Source organism: Tasmannia lanceolata, unplaced genomic scaffold (genome assembly GCF_043159265.1).
Source record: "Tasmannia lanceolata isolate RefF3 unplaced genomic scaffold, GAP_Taslan_0.1 ptg000037l, whole genome shotgun sequence".
Taxonomy (NCBI): domain Eukaryota; kingdom Viridiplantae; phylum Streptophyta; class Magnoliopsida; order Canellales; family Winteraceae; genus Tasmannia; species Tasmannia lanceolata.
Genome location: NW_027518714.1, coordinates 14,286,138 through 14,294,321, shown reverse-complemented (window position 1 = coordinate 14,294,321; position 8,184 = coordinate 14,286,138).

The window sequence follows — 8,184 nt, the reverse complement described above, 5'->3', positions numbered from 1 at the left end:
AGAGTAGCAAAAAACAACCCAAAAAAAAAGAACATTTTTTTTTCTCTTATTTCTATCACCTAAACTTATATAATTTTGAGAAAAATATGCTACGTGATGTACGCCCTATGTAAACTTATTTTTTGGGATTGAGCCTCTAGCTCATGGCAATAAAGGAAGACGAACATATCATTTCCATTTTTTATCATTTATACAGCTTCTAATTTTAGATTGCTGTAAATTCATGTACTGTTTGTTTCTACTCTATCATCCAACCTGTTGACATGACCTTACATGCTTATATTTGCAATAAGTCTGACTGTGAGTTGCTGCTCTGTGATTTTTCTGGGCCACCCAAAGGAAAGTGATGACTACCCATAAAAAAACAAGGGGAATTCATATATTCACCCCCTTTTATTCCCTCGGCCACCCATTTCTACAGTATTTATGACTACTCTTTTACACTAGAGGGGGACTGTCCCAAGTAAGTTAAAGGGGCAACTATATCATTTGCCTCCAATAAATAAAGATATTTCACTTCAAATGAAGCAATTTTTGTTGACTCTTTATGTGAAAAGAAGTCTTTTTGTAATTCAAACTTACAATGGGGTGTTTTTAGTAATTTTATGTATGCTTTTGGGCTTCCCTCCAAAAAGACTAAAGTCATGAGAAAACTTTAGTCCTAGATGGGAAGTGTGAGAGGATGAGAGTGGCCATATATATACTTTCACTCTCTTAACCTTGTAAATGAGCAAGAGGTTATGGGGATCCTACGCACACGGATCGCCCACTTGGGTCCGGTGGGCTTTTGATCTTACCACACGCGCGCCGCCCGGCCAGGCGCGGCTCGGCCGGCCGCGCGTGTGGACCTAAGGCTTTTCTTTTTCTATTATTTATTTTTCCTTTTAACGGTCAAGAATTTATTTATTTTGGTTTAATTCTTTTTTTACCGTTTGAGATTCCTTAATCGTGGTTTAGTGACTGTTTGGAAAACGTCTCTCACGCACTAAAAGAGTGAGACGTTTCATCATAACGGATCGATTACCTTTCTATATAAATCGGTTTTAGAGAAAACAGAAGATCATCCTTGACGGATTCTTCTTCTGCTCTTTATCTTCTCTGGCTTTCTCTCTGGTTTTCTGCTCAAGGTTTTTGGCAAATATAAGCGAGTTCTTAGGCATCCGGGCTGCGTGAGTGCACACCCCTGGAGCGAGAGTTGTTGTATCCTAGAGGCATACGCCGAGACGTCCATCTGCACTGTTGATTCGTCATAGTGGGGGCGAGATTTGCCTTAAGGACAGCGAAGATTCTTCGTGCCTCAACTCGATAAGTGATCTAACGATTTCTTTTTCCTTCACAGATTATTATTGCAGAAAATAGTATTAGTAATCTCTGTCTTCAAGTTGTGAGATTAATTTCTTATAAGGTATTTTTCGAATCCTAAATTACAGATTTGCACATCAATTTTTTCTAACAATTTTCCTTTCAGTTGAGCTGGTCAGGCTTCTCACATACAACAAAATACTTCTCATCTATGGGCCCCACCGTGTAATTACCAATCCCACGGCCTCAATTTTGTTAGATCATTGGATTCGTCTAGAAAATATTTTGGGTAATGTTTGAACATTTTGAGGAAAAGACAAGCTATTAAATGGGAGTGAAAATGTAGAAATTGTTAGGAAATGACAAACATAGGGGTTGGAATGCTGGAAAAGTGGGTCGAATTATCATTTTCCTCATTAAATACATGACATGCATGCGTTTTCTGTTTCCTTCCTTTTCTATTTTTAGGGTTATTATTTGTTTCATGAAATTATGAGTTTTTTCTATTTTTTTTTCGTTGGTGATACTCGCACGTAGGGGTGGCAACGGGGCGGGTCGGGGCCGGATGTTGGGGTCCCCTTACCCTTCCCCTTTGCGGGGAATTTTCCCTCTCCCCTTCCCCTTCCCCTCTGCGGGGATGGTGGGGAATCCCCCTCCCCTCCCCGCGGGGAATATCTAATCCCCTTCCCCTTCCCCTTCCCCTTCCCCTCCCCGCATCCTTCGGGGACAAAATCCCCGCCCCGCCCCCTCTTTGGAACCCAACCAAACCAGCAAACAGAGCTTCTTTCTTCTACGTCCATTACAGACAATATTGTGATGAATGCTATGATTCTATTCATGTGATCAACAAACAGATGGACAAAATCAGAAATGCATGGATGAGACAACAAATATAAATAACAACAGGACCTCATCTTTCAGCAATTTTCTGCATAAATTATGGAATGATAAATAGGAAATGAGCACCAGGATTACCTTCATTAACAGGCAGCCAATGTGCAAAAAGTAACTATTTCAGTAGTCACAATGAACTTTAAAAGTCCATAAGTGAGCGCTCACACACGCAAAATAATGTTCATTAGTTCATTATGTATAGCATGTTAACCCCCAGATGAGCATGAGAAATGAGAATGGAGAAGAGAACAAAATCAACAAATGACTTATTTCTTTAATTGCAATTCAGTCTAGTGCTGACATGAAACAAATTTCTAGTAGCTAAATTTTTCTTGTTGAAAATTAAAACCTGCAATCCAACCCTAAAATTCTGTTGGCACTACGATTTTTTGATAATTGCATACACTCAGCGTCTCAGGCTCTCAGATTGTCTTTATTATTTCAACATCTGTGAAAAGGTTATTATAGTTCTCAAAATGCTCTCAGAAGCTAATTAAAAGGAAAAGACAAGCTAAGTTTATGTTTGGGGGAATCTTGTAGCCGATCCACAGAGTTTCTAGTCGTTTTTCTTTAAAAAAACACTTAAAAATTTACAAAAAAATGGCATTGATTAGCGGGGCGTAGCGGGGCGGGGCGGGTCGGGGCGGGGCGGGGCGGGGACAACTCCATCCCCTTCCCCTTCCCCTCCCCGCACCGGGGAATTTTTATATTCCCCTTCCCCTTCCCCTTCCCCTTTCAAATCGGGGAATCCCCTCCCCAAACGGGGCGGGGCGGGGCGGATCCCCTCTTTTTCGGGTGAAATTGCCAGCCCTACTCGCACGGGCAGTTATTTTGGGTGCAAATATATAATGGGATTTTATGTTTTTAAAAAAAGATTTAGTTACATTAAAATTGAGTGATATATCCGCCCCTTTTGATTACTAGGGACACCTAGCAGCAGTGTATCAATGAGTGCAGAGGGGCTGATGTACTTCACGTCAAAAGGATCCAATGGGGGTGATTGCCACATACATTGCTGCTGGGTGTCCTAAGTAATAAAAATGGGCGGATATATCACTTCCCTATAAAAAATTGAGTAAAGATTTTGGGTGTTTTTTAAAACTTGGGGCTTCTTTGGATTCCACCAAAATTGTCCTTATTTTAATTTAATCGTATTGGTAAATGGGACATTAAGGCCTATTTGGAAGCACTTAACTATATCATTTCTAAGACTAATATAATTGCCAATTACAAATAAAGATATTTATGCTACTGTAGTGGTACTACATTGTTTTGGTGATTGCACTAACTCATCTTGTCTTTTACTATTTAAACAGCTGTCAGAGGTTGTCAAAAAGCTCTCAGAACCCAGTTAAGAAATGATAAGCTGAATTTGTGCAGTTATTAAAAAATGGTAGTGCCAATATCAGTAGCCTATATTTAACTTCGATCCCATTTACATATATTCGAATAATTTGAAGGTGTGCCCAACGAGGCCCTAAGTTTTTCTATTTTCTTTATTTTACAACTAGAATTCTAAGAAATGGGATTTCATTGAGTCTCATATAACTCTAGTGGTATATTTAAAATTCGAATTATTAAAAAGCATACCGATTTGATAGCTTTCTTTGTATTTAAGCAATAAATGTTACCATAGTTGTCAAAATTTATAAATAATTTTAAGAAAAGCAATCGATGTAAGCGAATAGAACTCCTTTTATTTTTTCTCCTTGTCAAACTGCTAGACACTGATAATGCGCCATTGTTCACAAGCTGTCGAGCAGATGTGAGAGAATTATAACAAATCTTGATGTTATCACAAATCGATTTCATTCAATGGAATCAGTCAGATGTCCACATCATAACAACCAAAAATAATTCTAATACAATGTCATAACACATCGATCTCCAACAAAATCTTGCATTAACAGAGATGGCTAGATCATTGTCTAACACACTTTATTTTTTTTTATTTTGCAATGCTAAGAACATTCACGAATAAGATTGAAGGGTTAGATTGTCCACTTTTTGTGGTGGCCACCATTTTAACAGTGATAGTCACTGCACAGACATTTAGGGGTGCAACTTGGGTCGATGTAGAATTTCCTCATAACTCGACCTAACCCGAGTCTCGGGACGAGGAGGGTCAACCCTAACCCAACCCGCCTCTAAGTCTCTTAACTCTGTCCCAACCCATCTAACTCATTTTTCCCAATTCAAGCCGGGTTCAGTTGGCCAGGGGCGGAAAAAAAAAAACACAATCCTAAGATTTTGAAATTTGTGATCAAATTAGAGGACATGTCAGGTTCAGGTCAGGTTGGGTTTCCCATGGTGTTAACCCTAACCCAACCCGAAATTAAATTGGCTTTACTTTTTCCAACCTCAACCATCTCAAGGAAATGCCAACCCAACCCAAGCCGGAATCGAGTTGAAGCCATCAGTGGTTCGGGTTGAGTCCGACCCAAGTTCCACCCCCTAATACACCAGCCTCATTTGTGGTGGCCCCAAGATGGTTATGGAAATGACCTTCAAGTTAATGTTACTAGCAGTTCTCATATATTTATAAGAATTCGACTTTGCCGATAGTGATAGTAAGGATCAATTTTAACAGTCAATTTTTGGGTCCCACATGAGGAGAAGCATGCATAACCGAGACCTTTGATCATGTAGACCATCATGAAGCTGCCCACATGGTCTTGTTCCCATGCCAATGTTCCGTCAATAAAATTAAGACCTACAAAAATCAATGGCTTAGCGGCCTTCCTTGGCATAACCCGGAACAAGGCTTGATCGACCAAGGGGCTAAGATCATAATCTCAATCCGGGGTCAACTGAAATGGGCCGGACTTGATCTTAGGCCTTTGATCCATCTAGTCCCGTTTAGGGGAAAGCTAGCTAAGACCCTATTCTTTTTTAATTTTAAGAATTGATTTTGATTCCAAATCGGAATGCAATTTAGTCCAACAAATCAATTCTCAAAATCCAAAACGAGCATGCCTAGATTGTTGATTTTTTGTTAGCTATTTAGCTTAAACATTGGAAACAAAAAAATTGGCCCTTCTCATTGATCCCTACGGTGACCATCTGCGATGTCGTTCTCATATATTAACTCCTACAACTCAAGCAAAATAAACGAGTGTGGATCTGGTAATGTATATAATAGTTTTTATATTGGATTTTGAGAACCGATTATGAGTCCAACACTGATTATTCGACTCAAATTTATGTTTAAGCTTCAGTCCAATAACTAGTTTTGAACTCACAATGGGTTCTAAAAATCCGAAACAAATAGGGTCAAAACAAAGTGAGATTTTATAGATATGGAACAATCTGTTTTACTCAATATGATATCTTTTCACTTTTGATCTTTACTTCCTTGTCAAGCTAAAAAATTCAAGATTTGCAGCACTGATTGACAGCAGAGAGGGAATATAAAAGATCTTTAAGCTAAAGCTCCACGTTTTGCATGTCTTTTTCTTTTCTTCCTTTTCTTTTGCAGAGATGTTTTGGCAGGGTGTCCTCGACCAAGGTGAAAACTCCATTTTGTTATAACTATTACATCGTCATTTAAACATGAGTTAAGAAGTATAAATGATCAAATAACACCGACTCTGACAGCTTAAGCTTTTGGAGTAATTGATTGTTTCACATTGTTAGAGCCAGGGTTGGGTTCAAAACTCCTTGATATTAAAAATCCACGTGTGATGGCTAAACCAAAAAATAAGGGTCACTTGTAGGCCAATCCTAAAAAGAGGGGTCACACGTGAGGGGAGAGTGTTAAAGTATACAACATTAAATAAAACCGTCTCCAATGGCTTCAGCTTTTGGAGTAATTGGGCGTTCCACAACATGAACGCCAATTGTGGCTTTTCTAATGACTCCAAATTATACAACATTAAGATGAATATTTCAGACAATTCTAAAGCATGCATATTTTTCATACGAGGAAATGGTTTGTGTGCAGCTGCACAGATAAGCTATTTGTGGATGGCTGCACTAACCAATGAGGGCCACATTTTTGAAGGGATCCAAAGCATTCATTTGGAAGGCCCTTCCATGGATAGGGTGTGTACCAAAAATCAGCCCTTTAAGATCATCCTAACCCTGCCATTTGTGGAGGGAAAAAATGGGCAGAAACAGTGTCTGTCCATTTTCCCCTCCAACTTTGTTTGGGTTAGGATGATTCTATAGGGCTGTTTTTTTGTACACACCCTATCCATGGAAGGGCCTTCCAAATGAAGGCTTTGGATCCCCCAAAAAATGTGGCCCCCACTATGGTTTGTGCAGCCATACACAGATGACTTATCTGTGCAGCTGCACATAGGGGTGGACATGGTTCTGGTTCGAACCGAGGAACCGAACCGGCACATATGGTTCGGTTCGGTTCGGTTCCATATTTATATGGTTCGGTTCTGGTTCTGATATCCTGGAACCGATGGAAATTCGGTTCGGTTCTGGGTTTGAGATCCCGGAACCGAGAACCGACCCTCACCTTAAAACCCAATGCCTCATCGCTTGATAAAATCACCCCACCTCCTTTTAATTCACCCTTCTTTAACGTATTGCTTTGCCTTTAAAATTTTAATTCACCCCCCAAATTTGTGCTTGATTATTTCAAATTTGTGCATGTTTGTAGGTCATATATAATTTTTGCAGTGCCCAAATTTGTGCAAATGTGTGCCTGATTATTCCAAATTCGTGCATGTTAGTCTTTGTAGTTCATATATAAACAGGGCCGAACCGATTATAAATATGTTTAGGCAAAATATCTACATTTGGTGAAGGTCGGGTAAACCCAGAACCGAACCGAATATATATGGTTCTGGTTCGGTTCGGTTCCAAACATATATGGTTCGGTTCTGGTTCCAATTTCAGGGAACCGATTATATATGGTTCGGTTCTGGGTATAGCCCAAAACCGAACCGAACCATGTCCACCCCTAGCTGCACACAAACCATTTCCTCTTTTCATATTGTCTCTTTGTAATAATGAACTTTGTTAAGCCAGATTACAAGTGCTTATCATTGTCGGATCATGATCCAGTGGCGATGGAAAAGAGCGAATATAAAATAAGTGGCCTCACTTTTTATTACCTTCTCATCATGATTTGGTGGTGATAACTGATAAGTATCTCCTATATCAAATTTTCCTTGTCAAGATTGTATGGATGCCCGGAAATTTTATCTTGGAAATTTCTTTATATGGAAAATGATTTTTTCATTCTTTGGTTAGCTCATTATTCAGAGAACAGATTTTCTTAAATCAATAAATTTCCCCATTTCTTAAAATAAAGCAGGCTGCTAGATCATGGAATTCTTTTACCAATGGAATTCTTTTCCATGGAAAGAGAAGTTTCCATAATTTTTAAATGGATCAATACCCTTTAGGCACTGTTTGGATTGCATGAATTTTTCGAAAATGTTTGGAAAGGAAAAACTTTTCCCAAATTTTTTTATTTTCAACTGTTTGGTTACACATGAAAAATATGACTTTTATCAGCATGGTTCAAGTTTTATTTAGAGGACCCTTCAATTTATGTTAATATTCCTCAAGCATGTTTGGCAACCATGATAAATTATTTCATGGAATCTTTAGGGCCCAACTTTAATAGATGAGATCAGGAATTCAGGATGAAGGGGAGAGAATTGATGAGCCATAACTGGAGAGGGAATGAGAAATTCCTAAAAAGCAGTGAAAAATAATATGTTACTTTCATTTTTTTTTTTCCCATTCTCTCCTTATCAGACCATCTCTAGTAACTGGCCCACTAATATTCCATGGAATATTTTTTCATGGTTGCCAAACATGCCCTACATATACTATGACCATGCCATTCCCGCTAAATCACGGAAAGCAAAAATTCCAAGAATAAATTTTCTGCCAGAAATGTTTTTCCTGCAATCCAAGACTATATATAGGGCACTAGGCGCCAAGAGGCTAATGGCGCACTGTAGACTATGTAAGTGTATTCTGCTAACATGCGCAAGAAGACCGTTGGTACGCCCCAAA